Raw genomic sequence first — 13,112 nt, 5'->3', positions numbered from 1 at the left:
CACACCACCAATTTAAAACAATACATCCTTAAGTACCACCAGCAATTTGTCATATAAAGTAATTATAATAAATCTGTTAATAGGTACCACTGACAAGTTGTCTGTGTATCGCTGGTACCCATACCACAGAATGATATCTGCTGATCTAGGAGATACCTACTGGACACATCTACATGAGACAGGTCCCGATTTCCACTTGGCAGGGAGGCAGCTGCTCAGCAGCTGAGATAGCTCTCCTCCACCCCACAGAGATCAGGACCAGCCCTAAACTGAACTACACCTGTTGGCCTTGTCTGGACAAGTGTGGACATTTGGTTCCCTGGGGACAAGTAGCAGTCTTGTCCCTGGGGAATGCCCGTGCCATCCTGGAGACCTCCCAGGGCTGCAGCAGCAGTGATTCTGCCAGGCAGAGCCTGACTGGCTGCCACATCACAGCTCCAGGAAGCCTGGCTCTGGTTTTCTGTGGTGCACACTGCCTGTGCACGTGCTGCTCCACTTTCTCTGCCTACTCCCCTAGGGGGTTTTGACCCCTGCATATCCAGGGGCCAAAAAAGCCCACAGGAAAAAGAAGTGGATAAGCGCATGCACAGGCAGTGTGCACAAGCAAAGCGACAAACACCTGACTGTGTAGTATGTGGCACTGCAGGTGTGTTTGTGGTGCCACATATCACACGGCCGTGCACCCCTGGGTACACCTGTTGGGAGCAAATTTGCTCATGACGGGCGTATATTCGGATGCATATGGGGGCCCAGTTTAATGCACTAATTAGTGCACTAGTGCATTAATTGCAGGTGTAGACATGCCCACTAAGCACAGAACACCAGGTGAGCTAGTTTTTAATGAGGGAAAAAGATATGGTAAATGCACGGCAGCTTCCTGCATAGTTTTTTTTTTTATTATTATTTATAAATAGTATATATCAAATCTGCTTAGCCACATATAGGTAAACCTCAGTCAGTTAGGGTTAAAAAGTTGTTAAAAAATTACTCTACAGCTTTGTTAACAACCAGTTTTAGAAACTTACAAATCGGACTTGATTGGATGCTGGAGGCCCATTTGCATGCAGCATATACCCTTGTTGTCTTTTCTTGTCCTGAATTAGGATATCCAAAGACTGAATTCTTGCATCCTCTTCAGTTTTGAAATGAATAATATGGTTTAGATCTAATCAAGATCTGTGATAGTGCAGAAAACGGAAGATCTTTGACAAATACAATAGGAAACTAACAGAATTATCATCCACCAAAATGTATCTTTAAGGGGGTGAATGAATATGTATTATACGTCTTTGGATATGACACTATAGTCTACAGAATGGGGGCTGGCACCTGTCACGTAAGACAATAGGGAGGAAATAAATGCATTCAAATTACCATTGTAGATACTAGGCAGTGTTAAAGACAATGCCAGCACTCTATTCTTAGTAATAAGAACACATGAAAGACAAGTCCAATGAGACATTTTGTATACAGAACTCAAATCCAACTATTGAAGAGCATGAGGGAGTTTGGTGTCAGCATGTTTTAGTGCTGGTATCAAACATTTGCCTATCCCAAGTTCTAGTTTATGAATGTTTAGCAACTTCTGTCACCCCATATTAAGGTTCTTTATTTTACTGCATTTGATTTTTCTGATTGTTTCTGAATCATACTGGAGTTAGGCTTTGATTAATTTGAAATGATTAACTGCTTTCAGCACTGCTTAACTTACAGTTGTACAACCACAGGCTATGCTCTTATTAAATCTTGGGCGAGAAAGGCTAGGCCTGGTCACTTCTTGGATGGGAAATCTTCCAAATAAACTCAGTGGTTAGAGCAGAGTAGAATCAGCAATTCAAAAAGTAAAGCTATTCTTGAATTCAGAACAGCAGAGTTTCCTCCGTATGCTCATAGGGAGCACTGTGCTACCGGAGATACTGGCTTTCAAATACAAAAGTAGAATGATCTCCACCTAAAATCATTAAATACGTTGGCTTTTACTCCCTTCTTTTTTTCTGGCAAATGTTGGATGATAATCCAAGTTTGTAATTGCTCATATACTAATTTGTTTTATGTTCCCAATACCATGTCATCTGAGTGTTGCTGGGTAAAATTTTTAAGCATTAAACTGAGAACAATAGGCAGCATGCATATTCCCAGACCTTGCATCATCTGAAATAAATATAATAAATAATTAAATGCAGCCACAGAATCAAGCAAATGCTTGACCAAGACGTGATGCCTTGCACTGCATTTTGAATGTCGGCAATCTCAGGCAGTGGTGAACAACTGCAAGTAACTTATTCAATGTCAGGGAGTTCAGCTATAAAAATACTCCATATTTACTCTGTGTGAACCCGACTATCTCCTTCCCAACTTTCACAGATAGGATCCTAGAGGATCAGCATCAGGCTGTGGTCACTCATGTAGAAAGCCCAATGTCTTTGCCTGGCAGGTATCCACAGAATCATGTTCAGTACCTATAGCCGATGCCTTTGACGCCTGCATTTAAGGGGAAATGAAATTCCTAACAAAAAGCTATTACAGTCTTTTCAGTTTTCCAGAGGCTTCTGGGAGAGTAAGTAGTCCTAACTCCTCACCTGACACATTTTCCTATTGCTCGAAGCAGACACAGGGACTTTCTGCCACATTTATGAAAGACAGAACATGGTACTATGAAGATGCCCTGCATCAGAAAGGATAAAGATGCAAGTTGATAGAATCTGGTCTACGTAAAAGAAGGGTACACTTTTGGCCTGTTACCGCTATGTGACTATTCATTCATTTCACAGCTCCCATAGTCTTGATGTTAATGAGCCTTAGACACAAACGTCCACCCAGACTAACTGTACTAGCAGATCTTTAAGTAATGCTCAATGGAGCCAACTACTAGAACATTCTGTTAGACCTGTGGAGGAACATAACTAGAGTGAAATGTAAGAGAGCTTGCCGAGAGAGACTGAAATTCCCACATAAAGGAAGTGTTCAGCCAAAACCATAGGCTCATTTGTTGAATCTTCAATCTGCACTCAAGTGTGGTTGGGTAGAAGAAACTTCTAATGATTCAGTCACTAGCTGTTAAGAGCATTACCCTGAGTAATGACAAGGAAACTAAGTTTTAGGTACATTAGGACCATTCAGTGGAGCTGCTGAATTTGCAATGCACTTAAAATACCTTTTAAAATTGACAGCTGCTTCTAAGCTTTTAATTTGTCTGCTAAAGTAGATCACTTCAATTCTAAAACAAGTATTCTGTTACAAAGATTAAAGCTACCCTGCTGACCTTAAATCTTTTTCCAGGTTTAAGTTATAGTCACACAGAGATTTAAGACCTAACACTTTTTACTTTGATCTTCCTGAGACATATATCTATACTCCAGACACTATATAAGAACCTAGATAGTCAGATATACAGATATATGATAAATTAGTTGACATATTTGGCATAGCTCCATAAGAACTGTGTAGATTTTTTTCCCCCTGAGAGGATCTGGTTTATAGCATAATTAAATTCTGGGCATTTCATTATTTTTTTGAGATATTGTATCAGTTAATACATTAGCTCTTGGGCAATCCTCCCCCCACTCCCATGGGATGCTCCACCACTTCACCAGTCTGAGATCACTAGCCACACTTGCTACACATCCATATATGAAAATAGTTCTTTAGTTGCATAAAACACCCAAGAGACACTAGATGGGTATGGAAAGACCTAGATTTTCTTAAATGAGTTTGTCTTCACTATGGCATGCATGCAGCCTAACTTAAATGGAACTTAAGTGGTGTGTATGTCTTGAGCAACTCTCTCCCAGGGGACTCTCTCTCCAATTTCTAACCAGTCTTTAAAGAAAAATATTATGGAGACTTTTGTTCTGTTGGTGCAAGATACTATGGGTTTTAGGCTTTACTATGTCTACACATACATGCACACACACACACACACGCACACTACGTGTATAAGTTTCTTCTGCTTTTTTGCGGAGGGAGGTACATTTCAAGTTACATTAGAAAAAAATGTAAGACATAAGAGGTTTTGATCCATTAAAATTTATTTGTGAAAATTAAATTTTCAGGGGGTAGTGAAACCCAGGACATACCCCAAATATCCAGAATTGTCAATGAATCACATCTGCAGATGCATGTGTGTCTATATCCAGGTATTCAGAACATACTCATCACCCTAACTCAAGAGAAATCTTTTTTTCCTTGAGCATATTAATCCAGACATTTAATTTTTCAAGGAGGTATGGACAAGCTTATTCAGTTTGAGAGCCAAACCAAACCCTTACTCCAAATACAAATTGTAGAGAGGAAGTTAGGTTAGATATTGGGAAACACACTCTCATTACAAGGGTAGTTAAGCACTGGAACAGGCTACCCAGAGGATGTGGAATCCCCATCCTTAGAGGTTTTTAAAACCCAGGTAGACAAAGCCTTGGCTGGGTGGTATGGATCCTGCTTTGAGCAGGGGGTTGGACTAGGTGACCTCCTAGGTCCATTCCAACCCTAATTTTCTATGGGTCTATGAAACTCCAACACAGCTTTGCATATGCCTCTATACTTCCTGCTTCTGAGACTAAATGGCAAAAGGCTAAAAATACATTGGGACATTTGTATCCCAGAAAAAAGGAAGGCGGAAAGAAACCTGAAAGACTAAGAAAACAAGTTCTTGTGAAAGTTTTGCAAGCACATAAGGTGTGAATAGATTAAATGAAGTTTGTATATAACGATTTCCAGATAAGGAAATAGAGACACTGAAGCTTAGAGATATAAAGTGTCAGTTGTTGTGTCCCCCCCACAATTAGCATGGGAAAAAAGCCCCTCAGTTTACTATTACAAGCGAAGAAATCTCACTAAATACAGAATCTATCATTAAAAGTTGCCAAAAGCAGCATGTGCTTAGTACTGGAAACCAACTGTGAAGTTGATTAAATGCAGCCGATGCTTAACTTGACTATAAAACACATGGGCCATAGTGGGCAAACATGCTGGTAGGAACCTACAACTTTTTGGGCTTTTTTTGAAATTTCATGTCTGGGGCCAAGTCAGCCAAATCAATTCTGAATTCGATCTAGTGGGTAGAGCTCAGTCATTCAAAGATGTGTTTATGAAACACTTGTGGTAAAACTTGCAGCAATTAAAAAAAAAAAAGTAATGTGTATCAATATTAGATAAACTAAATGCATAGGTACTATATGCATAGTGCTACTGCCATGTTTAATTTCAAGTTTATTGTTTTCAGATTTGTTCCTCATGTCCATGTGCTCAGGGAGAATGGGGTCTGACCATAAGGATAGGGAGAAGGAGCTGCCAGGGGGAAATGTTGTGGGGAAGTAGAGAACAAAGGGCTACCTGTACCCTCCAGATTTATTTTCCCTGCTGTAGCATTGGGAGGGGGACAAATTCAAGGAAAACCTCCAAAAGTTAGATTCTATACCTACAGCAACGTTATAAATTTTACATATATAGAACTTAAAGTTTAGGGGGTAGGTCGTCGTATAAGTCACAGTCGTCTTCTATTCTAATAAATATAGTGTTAGGCATCTCTGTGGTGCTTGGGCATCCAAATGTGATTCTTTCTATCCTACTGGAGTCCTTGAAACCTGTTAACATAAAAAGGTAGGGAGATCTATTTTTGTGAGCTAGTATTAAGGCTGGCACATAGTTGTGCTAGAATCATGCCGTTCCACCTGGAATTGCACTGTTTGCCCACCGACTAAAGTTTCTGATCTATAATGTGTAGTAAAGGACAGTGAGTGTATATTTCTATCTAGGAGAAAATTGCAGAAATTATCAGTCTGCATATTTTACTACATAAATTAGTACCACCTGACAAAGCATAATTTTTGTCTTATAATTTAATTAGTACAATGCTAGTTGTAATGCTTGGAAAAGGAAAACAAACAAACAAACAAAAAGGTATAGGGTTTGTTTGGTTCTTTAAGTGGCGAGTCCTGGCCAGGAACATGACCATCGGTCTTATCTAGCATGGAAGTTTGTGTGTTCCTATATAGGGAACATGCAACAGGCATTCCTTAGCAAGTTCACAAATGCCTCTGTGCTTGAATCACAGCTACTGATTGAAGCAGATGATAAATTTGGAAGAATATTTGAACAGCTGCAGCAACAAAATTTGGGACAGAAAAGATATCAGTTACATGCCTGATAGGTGGAGTACCATTTCACTTGGTTCAAGTTCTTTGGGGGCTGTGGGGGGGGGTGGGGAAGAGGGGTGAAGGGGAGGGAAAAAAAAACAACCTGTTCTACTTTTACCCCATGCCTTTATCTTAGCCTTTTCTGGGTCACAAAAACAGATCCACCCACGTTTCATGTTAATAGAGTTTCAAGGACTCCCACAAGGTAAAAAGACTCATGCTTAGATGGCCAAGCACCACACAGATGCCTAATAATTTGAATAGGATTGGATTATTTAATCGAGAAGGTGTTATAGCATCTGACAGGATCGACCACTACAACATGACTGTGGAGCTCCCTAGTACACATTATGACCCTATCTTGCCCCACTGGCAGTTCAGGCCACCACCCTATGCTTTCCTTCCATGTCTGGATGTCTAAATTAGAAATGTAGGAAGCTGCCCTCAGGGACCAGAGTAAGCCTTGGGTACCATTTTCTGCCTTGCTCATCCCCAGGCAGCCATCTTTTGGCCCCAATCCTGAGCAAGACTTTTCTGCCTCTCTCAGTTCTGTGCCCCTGCCTCTGCCTCACTCTCCTTGTCCCTGCACCCAGGGACCCTGTCTTAGTGTTGTGAACCATGGATCTTTTAGCCAAAACCTCCATGTTTAGCAGGCATCCTTTGTGGTATGCCAGCACTGATATTAACTCTGTTGGCCTTAAACATGTCCTCCCTGGTCTTGCTGCCATAGGGGCACTAATCACAGTCTCCAGCTGTTCCTGCACCTGCTCCCATGCCTCAGAGGTCTTCCTCTATCATGTTTTCTCATTTGCCGTGAGCTACAGGCCACATTACCCCTGGCTCTTACACGGCTCTCCCTAACTGTAAACTGCTAGCCCTCGCTGAGCAACAGCCAGCCAGGGATGCATTTGTCCTTGCAGTTCCAACTCACCCCTGATGCTAGCAGGTCTTTATCCATTCACTGGGCTTCTTCCCATAAAGTCTCTTGTGTCCCAGATCCTTGCAAGGCTCTATCTGGGCTTCATCTCCTTCTCTGCTCCTTCAGTGGCCCCATCTCAGCTTCTACCCATGCAGGCCACTAGGTCTAAGCTCCTTCTCTAGTCACTGGGTCCCTGGCTTCATTTCAGCTTCAGTGCATGCAGTCTATTGGGTCCCAGAACATAGCAAGCCTATCTGAGCTTCAAACTCTGAACCACTTGGCTTCAGACCACCAGGGTGGAGCATCTGCCAGACACCCGACCTGCAGCTTCCAAACCACTACAGGGAACATGAACAGCTCTAACACAAAAGCACTTACCTTTGGCATGTATTTAACAACTTATTTCTCCTGCAGGATCAGGGCTAATCTAAGCCTCTAGCCCCAGGTTTAGGCTTGTATAGCCCTTTCTTCCCTGCTTATAGTTGCCTGACTTTCCATCTTCAGGACCACGCTCAGGGCTTTCTTTTTTCCCTAATTAACAGGCTTATTGCCCTGGCTTGCTACTTTACAACCTACACCTGCTACCTGTCTCTCCTGCCACAGTGTTGTTGCTTTGCAGCTAACATTGTAGCACTGTATTCACTCACTTATAATAGCAGGGGTAGTAGTCCCTCGCTATACAGTTTAGGACAAGCTTGATTTTTGAAATTCCAAGGATAACAGGTTTGAGAAGATATTAGCATTCTAGTGGTTGCTTATACACAAGAATATTGGGTAATACTAGGCTAGGAGGCTTTTTTTTTTAATCACCTCATCTACTGATGTCTTACTGCCAATTTAGTGGCCATCCATCATGTATCTGCCATGGTTATTCAGCAAGTCAGAACTGATAAGTTTAAATTATCTGCTGTCACTTGATAGGTATTTGCATGCATGTCATGCTTGAACAAATGCAAAATTAATTTGAAACCAAAGGGTATACTGTTGCCAACTGCTAACTATCAACTACAGAATAAGTTAAGTGTTCCCTAGTGATAAATATATGTTGGCAAACTTCTTGACTTACATCTTAATTATTGAATTAAAGCCATGTGTATTTTAGGCAAGAAATGTAGTAAACTGAATCGCATCCCTTGTTTTGCATCCTCAGTCATCGTCGCTTCCACTCTCTCTCCCTCCTCCCCTTTTCTTCTACCATAGGACAAGTCAAACTCCAAAGTAACTCAAGAAATAGCAACAGTTTCTCTATACAGCAGTACTTATAAGCTCACCAGCATCAACAGGCACTTATACTCCATTCCCAACTATTAATGCAGTAGAGTCTATGGAAAATGAGCATGCAAAACATTGTTTGGCTTTTTTTGCTATCCAAAAATAGCAATTCTTGACTACTGAGATATACTTTATCAGGAAAACCACCCAGCTAATAGTAGTTTTGGGGTATTTGTCTGAGTAAGGACTATAAACCTGATTCAGCATCTATGAACTGTATCCATTTAACACCCATTTCAAGTACCTAGTGTCAAAGCAAGTACGTGCTCCAGTGAACAGATCTACAGGTACTTTGGAACAAAAACAAATTGAGAGTGACTGGCAGGGACAGAGTTCATAGCCTAGTGCCATAGACATTTTATATGTTTAAGACCCAAATCATTTTTTACATAAGTTCACTATAGATTTAAAAAAAATAGAACCTGGGTGCTGAAGCATAAATGCTTTGATTCCAGAATTACACACACAGTGAGAGGACACTGTCACAGTGTCTGAAAACCATGTTTCTATTTATTAAAGAATGTTACCATGCAAGAGAAAGAAAAGCATGTGTGGCACTAAATGCCTGCAATGCCTGACTTTTATATTTTTAATATGCTTGATGCAATTTCTCTGTTTCAAAAAAATTCCTAAAGTATCTGTACAAGAGTACATACATTTTCATGTTACTGATCTTTTATTACAATCTAGAGAGCAATATGAAAGACCATTATGTAGAAAGAAACCCCATCTATCTGATATGACTGTGTCCAGCATAGCAAATTTGGCAATACGCTGTGAAAAAAAAAAATCATATTCTTGTTCTGTAGAGGTTTCCAAAGTATTGATTATGTATATTCCATTAAATAATTTTCAAAACACCTTTAAATTATTCTACTACAGTTGTGACTGAGTGAACAGTTTACTTTCAACAAATGAAAGATTTTGAAAGCCAGTGGTTTAAGATGCTTACAGAACTCAATATATCCAGATTTAGCTCTTAATTTAATTTCTCATTGATTTTACACACAGTGAGTGATTGAAACATTTGTTCAACAGATAATTCTGTAAAATGAAAAAAAAATCATTTTTACTAAGTTTTTCCTCATAAATTAAAGGTGGAAAAGAAATGACACTTTACCTGAAATAACTGCATGCACATGCCTGTTTTCGCTCTGCATCTCATAGCACGAAGGCAAGTGGATTTTATTTTTGTTAGATGTCAGTACACTAATAACAACTTGAAAATACTCAGGAGATATATTTTCATTGCATAAAGGAACAGTTCTTTGGATTTTAAACTGACAATCAAGAAATCCTGAATCTGGTACTGGTTGACAGTAGAACGTCAACGGCTCGTAAAAAAAAAAGTTTTAGGACATGAACAGCTTCTGCAGACGAATGTTTAATGTTCCTTTCCTTACCTGTCTATTTTTTTTGACTGGGTCTGAGGAGGCCAAAACGAAAGCAACTCAATCTAAATACTGATTTTGCATACAAAAATGTAGCATGTTAAGTATTTTTGTTATTTGTAAAATTGAAGTCAGGGTCCAAACCAAATCCTATGGAGGTCAGTAGAGGCTTTTAAACAGGTATCTTTACTTTTATCACCTTCTTCAGGGTTGCTTGCATCCATTTATTTTTACAGCATAAGTATCTCTCACAAATGAGGCTTTCTAAACAATATTCCCTGTTCAACTGATTATTGAAATTACTGACCGTTTTCAATACTGGACAATTTTTTTTTTAATTAATGTTTCCAAAAGACCTATATAGTCTTGGTTGCTGATTCTAACATATATATGTTTTGGGAGCCAATAATTCACACTTTGTATTCTAGTTTTCAGACCATATTACTACCACCAACATATTTAATCTCTTAAAATACTGAAAAACCTGCACGAGCAGATAAAATAGAGCTAGTTGCCCTTATTATAATATAAAGTAGTATCTTAAATTATTTTCCTATGCTTAATCCTACCTTCTGAAAGGCTTATATCTAATAGATCCAACCTAGAAATCTCCCCCCTCTACTTTGTTGTTAGCATAGGAATACTTAGTCCTCTTATATGCAAATGTTGTTCTTTCTAGTGTAGTTTCTTTTTTCCCATTAATTGTTTCACTAGCATAACTATGAAGGACAACTCCTTGATCTTGCTGAAGGACCTCTCAAAATGTAACTATTTTGTGTGAAGGGGGAAAAAACCCCTTGCAAAAATCAAATTACAGACATTCAAGAGACTTAGTCGTATTATTTGCAGAGTACATATTTGTAGACTAGTCATTACTAACCAGTGTTGACAACTTCTTGTTGACAACTTAGTTTCTCAAAAATATTTGCACAATTGGATCCGGTGGCTTTGCCCTGATTCTGTGCCAACTCTCCCCTTCCCTGCCCATGAAATGTAAATTGAAAACTCTATGTTCCAGTGATCTTTGAAGGGGCAAAACAAAATAAGTAAAAGGCATTAAAGGCATGGTAGACAAGATGCCTTTAGTTTGACATAAGGGCATTTAAGTTGTTGAAAGCAGAGTATATAATGCTCTCTGGAACCAGCTGAGTATCTGGCCTTGCTCCTCCAGAAAACTAATAGAAATTTGCTACAGAACACTGTATCTGCCACATCAGAGATGTCCCCGTTGCCTCAACTCTGTTCCATGATGGAGCTAGAAATATCTTACTCCTGATCTTTGGGCTCTCAGTTGCTAGCAGAAAGCACTTCAGAAAGTTGCTAGTTTATGGCTTAGTGATGTAAATGTTCTTTGTTGGAGTAGGGAGTCCTGGCCCTCTCTTGTGAAACCTTTTAGTCCATCTTAGATAAAAGGGAGTGTAGCTTCATTTTTTAAACACTGAAGTTTTAAGGGCCTCTTTTCAGCTTGTTAATGCTGTGGAAGAAAGTAGAAAAGCAGCTGTACCTTCCTTCTGCCCCCTAAATTGAAGCAGTCCTCTTACACATTTTCTTGCATAATTCAGAAGCAAGAATAAGGAGTACTTGAGTATTGGCCTACAGGCAGACATATTAAAAGAAACTGGTGCGTCTCTTCACTTCAGTACAGGGAAAAAGTGAATCTGCCATGGGCTAGTGACAATTTATTTTCTCTTCCACCTATATGGCAGCAGGTGCAATTATACTTTAGATCTATCAGGGGCACTGCACTAGTGGAATCAGTATTTTTCCAGGGACAAACTACATCAGGTTTTTAGTGCTGGTGGCACAAATACCTTCACCCAGTCTGTACAGGAGTTCACAACATCTATAGCTGTTGTACTAGTGCAGGAAAACAAAACACAAATCCGGGTAGAAAAATCCTAAGAGGATGGAAGTCTTGCCTCCTATCCCTCTTACTTATCTTCGGAGTTTTATTCTTTCCTTCTGGTTTGTTCTGTTGTTATAAAGTTCTTCCATTGACTGTTTGAGCAATTCAAAGACCTACTTTACCTGTTGTTCACTGTACCTGACATCACCTAAACAATGCATGAAAGCACTTTATAGAAAGAGACAGACAGGAGAGGCAGAAATATAGAAACTAAAGATACAAATTGACATTACACATTTTACAAAATGACAAAAGAAAACATACTGAAAGTCTAAAAAAATATCCGACAGCAACAGCATTTTTAAGAGCCTCTATCACAGTAAATAAGATTATTCAGAAGCTTTTGGCAAAGGGAATGATTTTGTTATTGTTCTCTGCTGGTAAATTACCCTTGAAAAAATGAAAGATGATAAGAAGGATGCTCCTAGCAAATCACTAGTGCTGTTAGAGTATTATTCTACCCAGAAGGAAGAGACTAGCACTATTGTGGGTGCTAAAATGTATCTTTGGAAGAGGGAAACAACATTTGTGATTACTGATTCCAAAAAGGTGATCAAGCTAAATATTATTGTTGTTCTTTGCTTTGAAATGATAACTGAGCATCTGCTATTTTTTTTCTGCAGTGTAAAAATTCAAAAGCTACAGCCAGTATGACCTCTTTATCCAGATAAGCATTGTTCTTCCTTTTTTTGAATTTCTGGTGTTCAGCTCTGGCAAAAATCCACCCCAGCATGTGTGTGAATTGCACATTGGCAATACATGGAGAGATTATGTCATTGCTCACTCTTGGGACAGGAATGGCAGGGTTGCTAAGGAATAAAATTGAATTTAATCCACTTTACTTTTAAAATATGCTAAACTCAACAGTAACCTGGTATTTTAGGGATTACTGTGTTACATTTATGTGGACAGTGAACACTTACTCATGTAAATTGTCCCAGTGACCATTCACCAGTGTAAGGAAGGGCTGCACAATTGAGCCATTAACCCATGCATGCAAAATATAGGTACTCAAATATATGTACTCAGTTATTATAACAACGGTTATTCCTATGTGAAAATGGAAATGAGTACGTTAAAGGGAGAGCGCTCCTAAGCAAATGGTTAACAATTTAGCAGAGTACTAGAGTTTGTGTCTCTGAAACTATTATCAGTGTTTTCCCCTTAGGTCTGCACCCAAAACCCTGGTCAAGAACAACAATGGTGTCATAACTGGCATTATAGGAAGAAAGATGCAGTCAAGGGGTACATACACACACACAACTAGGTCTCCTAAATTCTAGCCCTGGTTATGTCAGTAACTATTCCATGCTCTTGGGCCAATAATGGAACTTCCCTGTGTCTAACTCAAACTGTCTAAAAGAAGTAGAGATAATATTTTTACATACTTTCCAGCAATGAGGCTGAATTGATGCTCAAAGGTGTTTTAAGTTCCAGTAATCAAGGCTCCTTGTAAATGCAAGGTATTGATACTTTCTAAGGACAGAAAC

The sequence above is a fragment of the Alligator sinensis genome, unplaced genomic scaffold (genome assembly GCF_000455745.1).
Source record: "Alligator sinensis unplaced genomic scaffold, ASM45574v1 scaffold349_1, whole genome shotgun sequence".
NCBI lineage: Eukaryota > Metazoa > Chordata > Crocodylia > Alligatoridae > Alligator > Alligator sinensis.
This window is presented reverse-complemented; position numbering follows the sequence as displayed.